Raw genomic sequence first — 20,012 nt, forward strand, 5'->3', positions numbered from 1 at the left:
ACAATACGTAGAAAGGAGATGCATGAATTATTTCTAAATTTTATTTTTATAAAGTCATGGACAAAATATGGACCACATTATTTGACTTGTTTCTCAGTTCTCATTGTTAATAATTTTATATTCATATAAATTATATATTTGATATTTATATAAGTCCTTATGTATAGCACAGTTTAAAGAATGATTCAATAGGAAAAGCCAGGATAGTAAAAATGAGTCACTGCATATCTGGAATGAAACACGTTTGATCATAGTGTGTGATCCTTTTAATGTGTGTTGAATTCTGTTTTCAAGAGCTTTCAGTCATCTTTTTTTTATATATTCTTTGCTTTTTAACTATAATACTAATGGAAAAGTTTTGACAAGGAGTATTTGAGATTCTTAATGTTCTGTTTCCTTGGATGTCCATTATTTAGTTAGATTTTTATCATTACAGGCAGTATAACAACAGGATATCACTTCAGTGCAGCTGATGCTTGTCCATAGTGTACTGTGTTCAAAAATATCTGAAATTAAATTTTAAAAGCTACAGTAATATTTAATCAGTACTTTTATGGTGCTGGATAATTGGGGCTAGGTTTTATTTTTTCAGAAAAATTGTGAAATGAAACACAAATAATCAGGTAAATTGCAACAACTGGTCTTTTTACTACTCATAGTTAATGTGAAGTTGTTGTGCTGATCTTTTGCTTATTTATTTTTAACTTAATTTTATTGTCAAAGTGATTTACAGAGGGGTTACAGTCACATACATATAGTAGTGAGTATATTTCTTCACCAACTTTATACTTTCTGTCTCATTTGTGTATTGTCCACTATATAAATTCTTAGATTGCTATAAAAATTGAGGCATCATATGTTATACTATTTGAATAACACACAAAATATCCTGTTACTGAAGTTTATATTAATTCACTTTCTTTAAAAATTCATCAAGTAGAGTCAAATAATAATAATAATAATTGAATAAATAAAATAAATATATTTACAAATCTATATGAATCTATATAAACATGTAGTAAATATTTTTACTTACTGATAGGTTATCAAATTTACTTTCAATATTTTCAATGAAAGGATTGATTACATTCTAGGATTCTAGGTTCTCTTAATAAAAATGTTTAAATCTTAAAATATATACCATTTAAAAATGTTAAGCATAGAAAATAAAGCCATTTTTGAAAAAAATCTACTAACAAAAGTAGACTTATAGAAGGCAATTTTCATTATAATGAAATCATGTTTCCCTACAGCCAATTTTATTCCTTTTGTCTTAGAATGACAAGTCAATTAGTTAGAAGGTGAGATATCTATCCTTGGTAATGAGAATTAAACAACCAATTTCTTTCCATAATGCCTCATAATGAATTAACCTTTCAAATGTGCAAATACATATTATGCAAAATGTTTTACAAATAATGGCAAAATCTGAAACTTCATTGGCCTTTGTCATGAGTTTTAATGAGTGGAAAACTTTTCTTTCATTAATTTTGAAAGTAGTTCAGAATTATCAAGACAAATGTTCATTGAAATCCAATTATGATCTCTGAAACAAATGTTGATTTGTAAATGATGGTATTTACATTCATTAGAAGCTGTCTTATTAAACCCACATTATGGCTGTATTTATGTTTTGTTCATGTCATAAGTTAGGATGAAATCATATTTTATTCAAAAATATTGAATTTCCCTTTTTTAAAAATCACTTGAGAAAAAAAAAAAGATTTTCCATAAGCCAATCTCATATTTGAGGACCGGAAGATTGTGTTTAGCTGTATTTAGTAATGTTTGATAACATTTCTCAGGAGTACAATTAGTCCTTTTATTTTCCACTCAGCTTTCATATTTGGGGAGGTCTTAAGAATTACATTAAAATCATACAGATTATGAATATAGACAAAATAATTGAAAATAAGACAAAAGAATTAGAATATGAAGAATTAGAGTAGAAATGTTACCTGATTTTAAAAATGATATTTTCATGTAAAACTGTTTAGATATGTGCGTTGGTTAGGGTGGCTTGCATGAATTTCTCTATGCCACTTAGACTTAAAATGTTGACTTATTAGGGGTCAGTTAGACAGAGGAAAAAAAAATGGCAGGACAACATTACTAAAGTTCCAAAGACAGTGTCTCTGCCTGTTGTCTGTCTGTCTGTCTGGGGTTCAACACTCTTAACGTTATTCACCATTGTGAGTTTACATCTTCTTGCAGTGAATGTTTCTAGGTAACATTGAACTTCAATAGTTGTAGGCACACTTACCAAATGATGCTAGTTGTCCAAATGACCACTTCTGTATCTCGTTGCCATAACAAGGTCTTGATGTTTTTACACTTAGTATGAAATAGAAAAAACAAAACAAAACCAAAGTGTTGCCAAAATGAACCATTTACTCTGTGATGAGCAGCTTTCCTCCAAAAGGGATACAATGTAAAACTAAAGAAATTAGACGAGCGCACAGCGGTTTGGTCTTATCTTGGGATAGTATCGTCCCTCAGCTCGCAAAACTGCAGTTCTTCACTGGGGAACAGCGGTGGCGCACTGGTCTGAAAAACGGCCTGAAACTTCGGCTTTGGGTGAGCGAAAATGGCCCATACCATGCAGACTGCTCTTAAATCCACTTGTAGGACCCCCCCCCCCCCGCGCCCTCTCTCAAGCAGCTGGCCCCAAATCTGCCACGAAAAGCGCGCCCTCTACCTGCAGGGTGAAGAAACCCCATCGCTATAGCACTGGCACTGTGGCTCTTCGAGAGATTCATCACTGAGCGCTATGTCAAAAAACGAACTTTACAGTTTAGGCGCGGGGGGGGGGGGGGTAGGGCGTGGAGGTTATAGTTGAGGAGATGGGAGGGACTGGATGGTAGGGGAGAAACAAAGGAGGAGGCAACAATGCTGGAGAAGAAATGTACTCATTACCTTGCTCATGTAACTGTAACCCCTTTGTACTGTATTTTCACAATAAAAAATTCATTAAAAAAAGAAAGAGAAAGGAAGAAAGAAAGAAAGAAAGAAAGAAAGAAAGAAAGAAAGAAAGAAAGAAAGAAAGAAAGAAAGAAAGAAAGAAAGAAAGAAAGAAAAGTCCACTGAGCTTCTCATCGGGAAGCTGCCTTTCCAGAGATTGGTGAGAGAGATCACCCAGGATTTCAAAACGGACCTGAGGTTTCAGGTGAGCTTCAGGAGGCTAGTAAAGCGTACCTGGTGGGTTTGTTTGAAGATACCAATCTTTGTGCTATTCATGCCAAAAGGGTCACCATCATGCCCAAAGACATCCAATTGGCTCGCTGGATATGGGGAGAGAGAGCTAAAGTGAAGGCAGTTTTTATGGCATTTTGTAGTAAATTCTGTAAAATACTTTGGTTTAATTTGTGATTTTTTTGTAAGAAATTGTTTCTAATACGTTGTATTTGTACTTAAGTCATTCCATCTTTCACTCAGGATGAATGGGAAAGTGACTGTTCACAGCTCTCAGTGGTGCGCACCAGGTTCAGGAGTGACAAGTTGTTAATATGCAGAAGGGATGGGTGATACTTCTTGCTTCTCATGATGCATGTTTCTGTATGTTAACGACTTGTTGGGTAGCTATTAAGGTACTAGAATTGATAAATGTGTACAGGGTCCTTTTGAAATAAAACTGGTTATGACTTGATCCAAGTGTTTAACAATTGGGGCTGTTAAGTTTGACCATACATCACTGTGATAGAATGAGAGCTTTTTCAAGGGTGAAGATACAAGTCTTAACCACAGTGTAACTTACAGTTTCCTTAAGAAAAAAACAGTAAACCTGGCAGCTATAGAATACACTATGTACATTTATAATAGCTATTTTATATATTGTAGTGTCAACATCTTTAAATAAAATGTTTTACATCCACAAGTTGAGAGTTTTGTCATTAAGGTGTGTATAATTTAGAGTCCAGTTGCACTTGTTTTCATAGTATAATGTTGTATGCATAGTAATACCTTGCGTAAGTCCTCATTCTACCACATCTTAACTAATCCTCTAGCTGGTGATGCAAACACGAATGGGGATTTCAGAATAAAAGTTATTCGAACCAGCATCATCTGTTACTAATCTAAGCTAGTTAGTACAGCTTTTCATTGTGTTGTGGTTGATTTCATAACAAGGCTTGAAGTGTTTGTTTTTTCTCCTTTAGAGGAAATAATACCAAGGTTTGTTCTTTTCCTTGTGGAGTTTAGCATAAACCTGAATGGGGTAGGAGCATTGCAAATGCAGCCTATTAGCCTGGTGCCAATTTCAGATGGTATTTGGTTAGGTTACTTCTGTTGACTGTCCTAGGAAAATCCCTTTTCTAGAGATGGGCTTTCAAATTCATCCTTCTATTGAAGTTGTTAGGTCAATTATGTATGTTGACTAAATTTACAAATAAACTTGTTTATCCAACAACAACAAAAAAGAAAGTAGACAATTGGATTAAATGTACAAATGAGAAATGCTTTGTTTTCAAAGCATGGATAAATGAAATATTTATCTTATTAGTGGAGAAAATATGTCAGATCCTGTAGATTAAAAGGATATCATAATCTAGGGCAATGGGTTAAAGATTCCTCGGCATTACTTATGGCTCAGAAGTTATATAGCAATATGTCTGACAAAATGATGTAACTGAGTATTATCTAGATTTATGTAAAATATCTTGACTGGTATGTAATATCATCTGAATAACTCTTAAGGAAGTGAAGAAGACATATGATTTTTACAAAGGTCTGTATAACATTACTACAATGATGTTCCAGAAATACCCTCCTTATTCTCAAAGGAAACATATCAGTATTAGAACTTTTAGATAGGTGATGTGAACAAACTCTAGACAATTCTCTGACACCACTTAGACAACAAATGTACAAAGGGTAAATTTATATAATAGAGTTCTGATTCATGCTTGTCACCAGTTATGTCTAATGAGTGTCTAAGGTCTCATTTTTTGTTTAATTTGTTACACCTAGAAATAACTGAAATAAATTAGTAAGTGTCCAATATCTATAATTGGTTCTTGAGCTATGGTTAAAAAATACATTGTTGGAGACAATTCCAACTAGAACGTTTAGCATATAGAAATCATCAGAATGACAATCCCAGGGAGATGGCAAAGGCGAATGACATCAAATCTTGAAGGGTAGTTCTAACTATTCAGTAAGATAACATATAAAATATCCTACTAATAGTTATTAGGAATAAATGCATATGTAAGAGTTGAAAAATGATGCTTTTGTGTGTTTGTTTCGTTCTAAACATATCCAAACATATATACAACATGGTGAGAACCTCATGGGCTGTCTGAAAAGGTCAAGTACTTAGCCCACTCTCAGGCTAAAATAATTTATTTTTCGTTTCTAGACAAACAGTATCTCTATTCACAAAAATAAAAGTGTTCAATACGCAGAGGTCTATGGCCCTCATGTATGCTGTCTAATCAATACATGTAGTTTATCCACTTATTGTATCCTCTAGGCTGCAGTTAGAAATTCAAAAGTAGACTCATCCAACTGATGGGCTTGAATTTTTTTTTTGAAAAATCATTAAGTGTATCTTTATTTCCAGAGAGACTGTTAGTTATTTTCTTCAAAGTAAATATTGAAATAGGAGACAAAGGTACTAAGCATGCAGTTTTTCACAATGACTTTCTTGTATGTAATTTGCCTTCATTTTGATTGTAAAAGTGCAAACTAGCTAAATAAAAAAATACTCTCAATCTTGAGATGAAATAATATTTGTAAATACATATCTCCAATTCATTATGAAATAAAGTATGTCTTTTAGTGGAATGAAATTTAAACTAAATCTCTTAAGAAGATATACATCTTGAAACCATGGGGGAAAGTTGCTATGCAACATCCCTGGGAATTCTTTACTCTTGAAAACTAATCACATCTAAACATAAAAAATAGAAAAAAAAAGTATCAACAACTAATGAGCAGAATAGCTTTCTATTTTTGTATCCCATTACATAGACATCCCCTTGTTCAGTGTATGCTGTTATAGTTTTTCTCTATTTCAAATTATTTAATAAATATATTTTACCCAATGAATTATTTAATGAATGAGAAGAATGAAAAATTAAAACTTTTCTCAGGAACATATTTCCAAGTTCTTGATATATATACATATATGTATATATACATGCCTGCAAAATGTTTTCTCTATTTGTAGTTAAATGGTATGTATTTATTCGCTGTATATCTAATTAATTCATCCAGCATTTAATCGTTTGATTTTGATTAAAAATATAAATTTCATTACAAAGAGCAACTAGTCATCATTGGGTTAATTTCAAAATATTTTATTTAAAATATTTGGTAGGAAAATGAACATCATAGAAGGATTTAAAATAAACCAACAACTTAATTAGTCTTATTTTTTGAAAATCAAAACATGGTATTTTAAAGTGTTTTGAACAATGACCTGTAAGCATTGTAATTCTGTGTTTAGCATCTGGCACCCAAACCAGAGAATCTAATAGTGTTTCAGACAATATAATCAAATGTCAGGAAACAAGAAAAGCTGTTTCATAAGGAAGCTAGTTAGTAGACTCGTCATGGTTGAACACTAAAGGCAGAAAAGAGCAAAAGGCTGAGTATGCTCTGTATAATATGTTCATTAAGGGAAGGATATCAAAAGTCAAACCTCACCAGAATTGTAGAGTGAAAAAGATACTGGTACAAAGCCATTGGAAATCAAAGCTATTGCAGATATTTTAATCATGTTGATTATATCCATTGTGGCAATATTAACAAAAAACAAGAGTTCAAAGTGATGAATTTTAAAATTCTAAAAGAGGATGGAGATTGGATAATTATGAACTGTTTGAAATTATCTCTAATGTGGTTATTTCATTGGATATCTCTCCAGCTTTGCAGAAAGGTGACAAGAATTATTCTCTTGGTGTCTCAGTACACAAAACAAGGAAACCAATTGCTGACAAGAGGTAATAGATTTATAGGTAGTGAATCTGGTAGTGAATTTGGTAACCTATTTCAAGTGTGTTTAAAAAGTCATCCAGCCAGCATTAGTTTTAACATCAGTTGGGGGAAAACAAAACAAACAAACATAAAAACATCACAGAAAACAAGTAACAAAAATACATATTGGATGCCCTTCCCATCTTTCTAATTCTACTTTTAAAAAAAAAATTATTTCATCACTGAATATAAACACTCACTTTTTCATCTATTTTTAGTTGGAAAGCAAGTGCTGTGAGACCACCCAATCCCAGCTTTTGGTGATGATTAAGTCCTGCATTATGTAGAAGGAATCTGCACATTTGTTCTTTCAAAACATATTGATGAATTACTAGATATTTTAAAGTTTTTTCTTCCTTAAATTTCCACATCCACTATTTACATTTAATATCATGTAGAATCCTGTTTCCTAAAGATGACAACATATGTTACATGGCCTAAATGAGAGTTACTTTCTCCAGTAGCTAGTTTCTACATTAAACATTTGTAATAAACTCACCACACATGGGCAGCTGTTTTCATGATTACACTTGAATAACTTGCCAGTTATTTGAGATAGCAACTCATAAGAGAAAACCTAACTTTCTGAGTAAAATATTTGTAAATAAGTCACAATTTTGAAGTCAATATTAAAAAATAAGATAATTCTCCAAGTATATATATTGGAGTATTTGGTTAAGATGTGGGTGTGGCCCAGTGTAACATGAATCACAATCGGTCCTTTTTTTTTATTGTGAAAATACCATACAGAGGGGTTACTATTACATGGGCAAGATAATGAGTGCATTTCTTATCAAGCATTGTTGCCTCCTCCTTTGTTTTCCCTTTCCCACCCCTTCCCATCTCCCTGCCCCCCACGCCAAAGTTGTAAAGTTCATTTCCAACATAACATCATGTATATCTCATTGTTGCAATGGGTCCACCTGTATCCCTATTTAAACAATTTGTTTTTTTTCCCTTCCCCTCCACAAATTATACCAACATCAAATACAGTGAAAACAGTGGTTATACCATGGAGGAGGGACATCCATTTCTTTAAACCTATTCTTTCCTTGCCTAACTGCAGTAGAATGTGTACTTCTTGCTTTGAACACTTTATTGCTAATAAACAGAAAAGTGCACTTGCAGAAGATTGTTGAGTACTGTTTCTAAGACCTTGGAGTCAAAGCAGGCACCCTGAAAACATTAGAGGACTGAATAGGAGAAACTCTAGGTCTCCTTGGCACAGGCCGAAATTTTCTTAATAGAGACCCAGAAACACAACAAATCAAAGAACGGTTGGACTAATGGGATTGCATGAAATTGCAGAGCTTCTGCTTGGAAAAGGACATAGCTAGCAAGATCAATAGAAAGCCCACGGATTGGGAGAAGATCTTCACTAGCCATATAATGGACAAGAGTCTCATATCTAAAATATACCTGGAACTCAAAAAATTACATCCCCCAACAACAAATCTTCAAAGAAACAATGGCCCAATAAATAACTGAAGACATAGAGAAACTTCTCTGAACAGGAAAGAAGGATGGCACATGAAGAAATGCTCAACTTCTCTATCCATAAAAGAAATGCAAATCAAAACAACATTGAGATTCCACTTCACCCCAGTTAGAATGGCTATAATCAAGAACTCTAATAACACAGATGCTGGAGGGGATATGGACAGAAGGAAATCCTACTGCACTGTTGGTGGGAGTGTAAATTTGTTCACCCACTTTGGAAAGTCGTATGAAGTTCCTCAAAAGATTCCACATAGAGCTCCCCTATGACCCAGCAATCCCACTTTTGGCCATTTACCTGAATGATCACAAACAAGACCATACTAGAGCTACCAGCACAACTATGTTTATTGCAGCATTATTTACCATAGCCAAGATATGGAACCAACCCAGATGTCCCTCAGTAGATGAACAGATCAAGAAAATGTGGTATATATACACAATGGAATTCTATGCCTCCATCAGAAAGAATGACATTGCCCCATTGGTTAGGAAATGGAAAGACTTGGAAAAAATTATCTTAAGTGAAGTAAGCCAGGCCCAAAGAAACATAGGTCCCATGTTTTTCCTTATTTGCCATAACTAGTATATGTCTGAGACAAGCAGAATAGGTCAGATAAGTTTATGTTAGGCAAAATGAACTCCAAGATAAGGACTCAAGTGGTTTTTCTTTCTTGTCATTGTTTCTAATGTACTTATAAGGTGATTTCTTTTGGTTGCTTTGTATCTCCCTCCCCCATGGTATTTGATGCTGGTATCATTTGGGGAGGGGAAGGTAAAAAACAAATTGTTTAAATAGAGATACAGGTGGACCCATTGCAACAATGAAATTTACAAGATGCTATGATAAAAAATGAACTTTACAACTTTGGTGTGTGTGGGGGTATAGAAGGGCAGGGATGGATGGTAGGGGAAAACAAAGGAGGAGGCAACAAAGCTTGGTAAGAAATGTAGTCATTATCTTGCTTATGTAATTGTACCCCTCTGTATGGTATTTTCACAATAAAAAACGTATTAATAAAAAATGATAGAGGCAGATTTTAACTTAGTTGAACCAAATTCAAAACTTATCACATATCTCTCAAACACTTGTTCTTACTAGATAAATTTTCCTTTAAAGCAATATGTCCCATTTCATGATATGAAAATAAATTCTTTATGTTTGTGCTTTTGAAAATATACCTAAATTTAAAATTATTATTTATGGACTTAGATTTGTTCATGAAAATTAACATATTATTTGCAATACTATTACATTGTTACTGTGACCTGATTCTATTACATAAGAATCCTATATTCTATGAACTTTAATATAAAACAATTTTTTTTGTTCCAGTCCTGGGGCTTGAACTCAGGGCTTGGGGGCTGTCCCTGAGTTTCTTTGATTCAAGGCTACTTCTCTATCACTTGACCACAACTCCACTTTGGCTTTTTCTGAATAGCTTTTACTGGAGATAAGAGTCTCACAGACTTTTTTTTCCCAGGCTGGCTTTAACCGTGATTTTCAGATTTCAACCTCCTGAATAGTTAAGATTACAGACATGAGCCACCAACACCCAGCTAGCAATCAATTTTAACACCAATAATTGAATATGATTCTTATTAGGATCTTCTTTTACCTTTATATCTGATGAAACAAGTGTAAATGTTTGGATGGAAGTTATTTTAGCATGATCTTTTCCTTTTTCTTCAAATAAAGTGAACTCTTGGATGGATGACAAAGAACATTTAAGATTGACATGCAGAAATTAGGTCATAATTTTAAAAGAATAATTTAAATATAAAATCAATATCACCCATCACCATTCTTATATTGTTCTATAACATATTGTTATATATTGTCTCTATATATAACATATTGTTATATATTGTCTACATATATTGTCTATAACATATAAGGTTCCACATTTCTAGCTCTGAATTTGAATGAATATGTCTTAATAATCTTAATAGAAAGGCTATTCTTTCTTCTCATGAATAAATGGAACATAAAGGGACACATGATTTCTGAAAGCTTTTAGTTCAGCATGATCAAAATTCACATCATTAGCAAAAACTTATTCACTCTACTTCTTTAATGTATTCTACATCATAAGCAATTATTATAACCATTTAACACTAATGATTTCTGCAAAAGTATGGAAGAAAGAATCTTGGCAACACTTAACAGATAAAAGTAAATTAGGGCAAAATTCTAAAATATCAGGCTATCAAACCATCTGGGCCTGAGAATTTGAATGAAACTGGACATAGATCAAGTCACCTTAGAAAAGATGGTGAGAAAATACTTGGTGGTATTCACAAGAAGGGTTTAAGTTACACATCTGTTCTGCATCATAATAGTCAATGATTCTGCACCATTGTTCCAGAAAATAGAGCCATCCCAGATTACCCAAACATGTAACAGAGGAAGCCACAAGACAGATGGGAATCCTGAGTAAAAAAAGGAAAGAAAAAAAAGAAAGAAACTGACCGGTTTCATGGGTATTTTAGTGATACCTTTCATAATATGAATGGAGGTCTAGGGAAACAATGAGTAGGCTGGCTAACAGAAACTCTAACTGCTTTCCGTTGTCCAGAAGTGGCACATTTCCAAGACATCTTTACAAAACAAATAATGAACTACATGGAGACTAGACAAAACTAGAGAAGTTTAACTTTGACTTTCACTATTCTTTAATTTTTATTTACTGCATAGGTTTTAAATTGATACTAGAAATTTTTTATCTATTATTATATGATTTTTTTATTTGTAAATTCAGGTGTAAAGCAATATAAATTTCAATAAGATGATCATTTTATGTTATGTTCTATATGTTTAAAAGTTATCTTACACGTGGCAAACATTTGAATGAATTGAGTTATATTTCATATACCTTTGATTTATTTCTTTAATATATATTAACAATACATTCTATGGAATGTATATGGTATGGAAACTTTAAGTGAGAATCTTAATTATGAAATGGTCATTTAGTTCTTTGTAATTCTTCTTGATTTCTTTAATTCATTTTATATATTAATACTTAACATACAAATCTGCCTTCTGTTCAAATATATGCTGCAGATGTTTCATATATATGTAAAGTTCAGTTATTTAATAAATGGTGAGTAGATATATCATATCACAAGTAATTAAAATTTAATATAAATTTTATAATTGAAATTAATCTGATATTCTAATCTTTCTAAATCATCTAGTAATTATAAAATAGCCCTTGCATATTTTCTTTCACTTTACTTTTTTTTTTTTTTTTGTCGGACCTGGGTCTTGATCTCTAGACCTGGGTGTTGAACCTGAGCTCTTCAGCTAAGACTAAAGCTCTACCACTTTAGCCAGAGCACCACTTCTGGTTTTCTGAGTGGTTTACTGGAGATAAGAGTTTCTGGGACGTTTGTGCCCGATCTCAGCCACACAAGTAGCTAGGATTACAGGCATGAGCCAACTGCACCTGGCTTTTTACTTTACTTTTACTGACACACATATTTTCTGAGATTTACCTGCAAAGACCTCTACAGGATCTAGCTTTTGATCTCAGAATCTTGTATACTTGTTAAGCAAATATTTTATAATTTGAGCTATTGATCCAACTCTTTTTATTTATTTTTTTATTGTGAGAATACTGTACAGAGGAGTTACAATTACATGGGCAAGATAACGAGTACATTTCTTATCAAGCATTGTTGCCTCCTCTTTGTTTCCCCTTCCCATTCCTTCCCATACTCCGCTCCTCCCTCCACCCGATCCTCCCCGCTAGCCCCACCAAAGTTGATAAGTTCGTTTTTCGACATAACGACTTGTACATCTCATTGTTGGAATGGGCCCACCTGTATCCTTAGCTAAACGATTTGTTTTTTTCCCCTTCCCCTCCACAAATTATACCAACATCAAAAACAGTGAAAGCATGGGTTATACTTTGGTGGAGGGACATACAAAGCAACATAGAAATCTTATAAATATGATAGAAACAATTGCATGAAAGGAAAAAAAAAACAAAAAAAATATTTGAATACTTATCTTGGGGTTCATTCCCCTAACATCAACTTATCTGACCTTTTCTGCTTGACTCAGACATATACTAGTTATTGCAAATAAGGGAAACCGTGGGACCTATGTATGTTTCTTTGGGCCTGGCTTCTTTCACTTAAGATAATTTTTTTTCCAACTCTTTCCATTTCCTAACAAACGGGGCAATGTCATTCTTTCTGATGTAGGCATACAATTCCATTGTGTATATAGACTACATTGTTTTTGATCCATTCATCTACTGAGGGGCATCTGGGTTGGTTCCATATCTTGGCTATGGTAAATAATGCTGCAATAAACATAGTTGTACTGGTAGATTTCGTTTGATCTTGTTTGTGATCATTCAGGTAAATGCCCAAAAGTGGGATTGTTGGGTCATAGGGGAGCTCTATGTGGAATCTTTTAAGGAACCTCCATACTGCTTTCCAAAGTAGTTGAACAAGGTGAAAAACTAAAGTCATCTAACTCTTTATAAACTTAGTTATTCTCAGACTGGTGTTTTACTTTCTATCTTATGACCACATTTGCATTGTTCTTTTCTACAAGCACAGCTCCAGGCTTATTTATTTTAATGAGATTTAAATTTTGCCTTGGCTGTTCCCATGTTTCTCCCTAATAGTTGGAGATTACAGGTTTGAGCCACTGCAACTAGCTTGGGAATTTGTGTCTTACAGCTAGCATAAAGACACAAATACTAGTTCAGCTGCATAATAAGCTTACATATTTTCCTACTTATTTTTCTGTAATTTTATTCTGTAGTTTTAAGCACAATAAGAACACAAGGTATTTAGAATTTTTGTTTTTATATCTAACTTAATATAAGTACATCATTAATATAGTCACATTATTTCTTATTTTTGAAGTATGAAATCATTGTCTGAATTTTTACTACATAAGTTATTTCAAAATACCTTGAGATGTTTCATCCTGGTGAATCTTAGTCCTGGGGAGAATAGCAAGATAAGAGAACCGTGGGTTGTATAGGTAATACCAAGTTTGCCAGTGCTTTATAGTGAGTCAATGTGTTTAATAATAATAATAATAATAACAATAACACCAACAACAAAGCAAGCCTCCTGGTATCCTGGGAACATCTTTTGTCTCTCCATATTTCCTACTAGTGCTAGAAATGATTATGGTATGTTTTATGTCCCTAATAGGTCTTCTTACTTGTGCGCAGCTGCATCTATAGCTGATCGGCAAGAAGAAGAGCAGTAATGATAATATTAGGATTAAAGTTCCATATATCATATATTTATAAGGCTGCTTCTTGCAAACAACATAAGCAGAAATAATATCTTTGTATGGCTTTTAGCACTAATATCAAAATCTGATCAAAATGGTCACTCAAATTCATGTGAACTGAACAATCTACATTATGATTATGTTCTAATAAATTCTTCCCTGATTCTTTGAGAGGAAGTAAGTAAGTGGAACACTCATTGGCCAGCCCTAACAGACAAAAACGTAAAAGAGAAGATAGAGCTAATGTTCCCAGTTCATCTTAACTATTTGACATCATTCCACTTGATGTTGACCAATCCCACTGGACACATTACAGAAACTTAAACTGTTTTGAAATAATTTACCTTTGACTTATATTTCCTAAGTGGCTAATCTGCCAACTGCCAACTGACTGTTAATTCCACCAATAATGTTCCCCATATGCTTCTACATTCAGTTTTTAACCCTGGCCTCAACTCATCTCCCTCCCCCCCTTTTGTTTGACATACAGTGTGGAACACTTCTTGTCTTTGCTTAAAAATTTATATAATTTTGATATTCTGATTTGGAAGAAATGGCTCTTGACAAATTCTCTAGTAAAATATTTACCAGAGTTAGTCATTTTGACACTGATATTGCCCAGATACAAGAATGTAATGGTCATTTCACATTAGCCAGAACAGAATCTAATGTAGAGCATAAACTAACGTTCTTTTTATTTGATCTCTTTATGGGCTTCTAACTATCTCATTTAACTGTGTAGTAATAGAATTACTGTTAAAACAGTTTTGTTTTTTGTTTGTAACTGAATTTTACTATAGATAGTGAAAGGGAACATTCATAATTTCTTTATATCATCTATCAAAATATTTTGTTCTTATTTTCTTCAGCTCCCAGTCAAAGTTGAGGAACTGGGTCAAGAAAGTGTTGTTTTCCCTTTTATTTGTTTGTTTGTTTTAATTGGTCCTATTATTTAGCTTTGCTGCAAACCAGGACCATTTTTGGCAAGGAGGAGGATTAGGTTCATAAATGATATCCTTTAAAAACAAATATGGATCAAAATATTAAGTCAACTTTATTATCAATAAAATTTGCAGTGGGAACTAGGGGAATCATTTTGCTTGTCCTTTGTTTCTGAAAATATGCTTAGTACCTAGAAAGTATAAAAAATAAAGAAAGAATCATATCTATATATACATATATATATATACAACATGAATTTTCAAAGCTTTGCATCACTGATAATCCAAAGCAAATAAAGAAATATTTAAATAATAAATGAGAGTGAATTCAGGCATTGGTGGTTCAAGCCTGAGGATTGTGGTTCAAAGTCATCCTGAGAAGGAAAGTCCCTGAGAATCTTATCTCCAATAAACTACTCAAAAAGCCCAAAGTGGCCCTGTGGCTCAAGTGATAGAGCACTAGCATTGAGTGAAAGAAGCTCAGGGACAGCACCAAGGCCCATGGTTCAAGTCCCATGAGTGGCTAAATAAACATGAATGAATAAATAAATAAATAAATATCAGATAGTGGAAATTAGTTTTGACACATGTTATTGGTTGAGCCAGATGAGCATTCCAGTATACAGGCAATTTGATTTAGTTGAACTGTGGATCATTGCTCATTGAGGTTAATAATGGTCTGTATATATGAATATTTTCATATGCATATAAACCATTATAACAACACATCCTAAACGAGACCAAAAGATATATTTGTTCAATTGTGTCCAATGATATCAACTTCTATTCCTTATGAAAGCCTCAGTTTTATTTCATTACAGCTAAAAAAAATCATAAACACATTTACAATTATAAGAAAGTATAGTCTTGTCAGGGTGCCAGTGTCTCATTCCTTTATTCCTGGAAATTTAAGTGATTGAGATCTGAGAATCACAGCTGGAAACCACCCTGTCAAGAATGTTTGTGAGATAGTTATCTCCATTTGTGCAGAAAGAAAAAAAAAAAGAAAAGTAAAATCAGACATGGGACTGTGTCTCAAATGATAGAGTCTGAGTCTTGAGCAAAAAAGCCCAGGGACAAAATCCAAGCCTTCGTTCAAATCCCAGGACACAGCAATGCCATGCCCCTACTCTACCCCACCTCACTACACACACACACACACACACACACACACACACACACACACACACACACACACACAGTATTCTCCAAATTACTAATTTCATTATGTGAAACATTTTTTCTATACATAAGACTATTTTACAATTCATAAGCCTTACAAAGGATTATCTCACAGATCACTGCAATAACTAGAGAAATATCTGCTAATAGATTAAAATTAATGTATATGTTTTATATTCTAATGTAAGTAACTCAATATCATCAAATAAATAGCAATTCTTAAATACTTTAGCAAGGAAAAGTCATGAGCTTAGATTTTGATACATTTAATGCTCAATGAATCATCACTGGGAAATTTATCTATAATGTTAATCTTTTTTAATTTAATTTTTATTATCTTTAAGTAGTAGTACCAAGGATTTACCATTCAATAAATCAGTTAAAAAAGTACAATGCATCTTGATTGATGTCACCCCTTCAACCATTCCCTCCAACCTCTCCCAACTCAGTCCCTCCCACTCATTTTTTGCAAATTTTTTATTGTGATTAAGTAGTTACATAATTTCCCAAATTTCACAGTGTTGTGGGATAGTGAAGCTTAGTTAAAGTCACAAACACATTCTAACTTTCCTGGAGCAAATTGTCTATCATGGTCTATAACATTTATGAGTTCTATGAGCTTTGCGATACAGTTATTTCTTCCACAATGGGTTATATGTACATTTCTTTTGTTTTGCATAGCATCAGCTATTCCTTCTTTCCCACTTGTTCCCTCCCTCCCATCGCTGCCATTGAGTTGCTTAGTTCATTTTGGTCAATGTCCAGTGCAGCTGATGGGTCCCGCTGGTGTATGTTTTTCCCTGATTCCCTTGAGTTCTGTGTCGTCCCCCTGGTTTCCGTCCGGTGTGCACATATATACCATACATGTGATCAGCAGCATAGGGTTATTTAGTGGAAGTCCTTTGTTTCTTAAGTCCTGTTAATTTTGTCGTATCACCGAACATTTTGCATTTAACATCCACTTATCAGGGAGACCATGTGCCGTTTGTCTCTTTGCATTTGGCTTACCTCACTCAACATGATTTCTTCTAGCTCCATCCATTTCCCTGAAAATGTCATTATTTTGTCCTTTCTAATGGCTGGCTGAATAAAATTCCATTGTGTATAGATACCCCAATTTTTGGATCCATTCATTTGTGGTGAGACATCTGGGTTGTTTCCATATCCTGGCTATTGTGAACAGTGCCACAATAAACATGAAGGTGCATGTGTCCTTGTATATTGGTTCCTGTTGCCTAGAAGTGGTATGACTGGGCCATAAGGGAGGTCAATATTTACTTTCTGAGGATCCTCCAGACTGATTTCCAAAGTGGTTGTATAAGTGTACATTCCCAACAGCAGTGTAATAGGGTTCCTCTTTTTCTGCATCCCCCCAGCATTTGTCGTTGGCTGACTTTAGGATGTGGGCCATTCTGACTGGGGTAAGGTGGTATCTCAGGGTTGTCTTTATTTGCATTTCCTTGACAACCAGGGATGGTGAACATTTCCTCATGTGTTTCTTTGCCATTTTTATCTCTTCTTCTGAGATGTCTCTCTTTAGTTGCCTTGCCCGTTTAGTAATTGGTTTGTTAGGTTTGGGAGGGATTCATTCGTTTATTGAGTTACCTGTATACTGGATATTAACCCCTTGTCTGACATACTGCTGGTAAATATTTTTTACCAATTAGTTGGTTGTCTTTCTAGCTTGGTTGCTATAGTTTTAGCTGTGCAGAAATTTTTTATTTAAAGGTAGTCCCATTTGTTGAGTCTCTCTCCAATTTGTTGTGACCCTAGGACTCTGTTCAGGAAGTTCCTGCCTTTGCCTATAAGTTCAAGTGTCTCTCCGGCTCTGTCCTTCAGTAGTTTCAGAGATTCAGATTTTGATGATAAGGTCTTTAATCCATTTTGAGTTGATGTTGATTCATGGTGATAAGTTGGAGTCCACTTTTAGTTTTCTGCATGTGGTCACCCAATTTTCTCAGCACCAGTGGGTGAAGAGTCTGTATTTCTTTCACTGTCTTTGACTCCTTTGTCAAATATCAGTTGACTGTAGGTATGTGGTTTTATTTCTGGATATTCTATTCTATTCCATTGGTCTTCGGGTCTGTTTTTGTGCCAGTACCATGCTGTCTTTATTATTATGGCTCTATAGTAGAGTTTGAAGTTTGGCATAGAGATCCTTCCCATGTTGTCTTTTTCCCCTAGAATTGTTTTGGCTATTCTAGGTCTTTTGTTGTTCCATATGAATTTTTGGACTATTTTCTATATTTCAGAAATGTACATCATTGGAATTTTAATAGGAATTACATTAAATTTGTATATTAATTTTGGCAGTATTGCAATTTTCACTATATTAAGTCTGCCTATCCAAGAGCATGGAAGTTCTTTCCATTTCCTAGTGTCTTCTATAATTTCTTTCTTTAACTTTTTATAGTTTTCGTTAAATAGTTCTTTTACATCTTTGTTAAGGTTAATTCCTAAATATTTTATTTTTTGGGAGGTTATTGTGAATGGGGTTGCTTCCTATATTTCCCCTCTGCTTGTACATTGTCAGTATACAGGAAGGTGACGGATATAATGTTAACTTTGACTGAATAAATAAATATTTGAATAAAGACTAATTGACTCCTGCTAATGTACATTATAAATTTTATGTTTGTATTACACTTATACAATTTTATTTTAATTTAAAAGCTGAGGAGTTATAGGACTTTATCTTTTTTTTTCCTGGAAAACAGCAAAATGTGCCTTGGGAAAGATCACTCATTTGTGCCTATAAGAGATATTATAGGCTTACATCTGATTAAAACTCTGATATATGTATTTTTATTCTTATTTCATACTGAGAAAACTGAAGTTTACATAAATGTCAATGTCAAATCTTAGCAGCTAATATTAAAGTTGGTACTAGTCAGATTCTAGCATATATGATTCATTCAATAGTCATTTTTGTCTTTATACTTTTTTAAATTCAGAGGAGATATTTAGAAAAAGTAATGTCTGAATATTTCAGATATGAAAATATTTAAAACATTCAGCAAAAGAAAGATTAGAGGACTTGTGATGCGAGTAAGAAATATATTATTTAGCAATCATTAAAAACAAAGAATTGTGATATGACAGGTGAAATCAAAATTGAAACAATCATTAGAATAAAGTAGGTAGCACTACAGAGAAAAAGCATTTATAGATATTTACAGTTCTTTCAAGTGAAATAAAAATAATTGTGTTTAATAAGAACTCACAGTGACCCAGGAATATTTTCTAATGTATAGCTAAGAAAAATAGAAGCATTTAAAATTTGTTAACAGCTTGGCTCTTTTTTAACTCAATATCTGAAAAAAGAAAGATGTAGCTTTGCACAGTGGCAGTATCATAGCCAATGAGGTTTATCCGAGGCGCGATTATTGCTAATTGAAAAAGAAAGACGTGCACATATATCTATGGTTGTATGTATTAAAATAATCATTATCCTTGTATTTTTGTTGTATGATGGTGCTTGAGCTTGCTAGGCAGGCACAATAGTACTCGCGCCACTCTTCCAGTCCTTTTGAATTATTATTATATAACATATAACTTCTAGAGTTCTTTTTTCTTTTTTCTTCTGCTCAGTGCTATCTTTGAACGGTGATTCTCCTAGCTATAATATTCTCCTGGCTGGATCTACAGGGATGGCTCATAGTATGCTGTTGATTAGTTGAAGTGAGTTTTCCCTGACTTGTTTGTGCTGACATGGAATTCTGATTCCCCCAATCCTTGCCTACTAAGTAGTGTGGACTATAGATGTGCCTCTTTCTTTTTTTTAATAGCAATTGTTCATTGTGATTAAGTGATTACATAAATTTCACAAAGTTCACAATATTGTGGGATAGTTATACATATTTAAAGTCACAAATATATTCTAACCTTCATGGGGCAAACTGTCTTTATTGTGGCCTATAAAGTTTATGAGTTTATAAGCTTTGACAATACAGTTATTTCTTCCACATCTGGTGATATGTACATTTCTTTCCTTTTACTTAGTGTCAGCTGTTCCCTCTTTCCCACTCATTTCCTCCCTCCCATAGCTGCCATTGAGTTGCTTAGTTCATTTTGACCAATGTCCAGTGCAGTTGATGGGTCCCGATGTTGTATGTTTTCCCCTGTTTCCCTCTGTTTCTGTG

General features: G+C 33.6%; 1 non-coding gene across 1 annotated transcript; it reads left to right on the forward strand.

The window, feature by feature from the left end:
* The first annotated feature begins 19,202 nt into the window (after positions 1 to 19,202).
* LOC138814385 (U4 spliceosomal RNA) lies at positions 19,203 to 19,342 on the forward strand. The gene has a single exon (XR_011367966.1). It is a non-coding gene; the product is annotated as a U4 spliceosomal RNA (small nuclear RNA).
* The last annotated feature ends 670 nt before the right edge of the window (positions 19,343 to 20,012 follow it).

The sequence above is a fragment of the Dipodomys merriami genome, unplaced genomic scaffold, assembly GCF_024711535.1.
Source record: "Dipodomys merriami isolate MVZ:Mamm:240054 unplaced genomic scaffold, mDipMer1.0.p SCAF_6, whole genome shotgun sequence".
NCBI lineage: Eukaryota > Metazoa > Chordata > Mammalia > Rodentia > Heteromyidae > Dipodomys > Dipodomys merriami.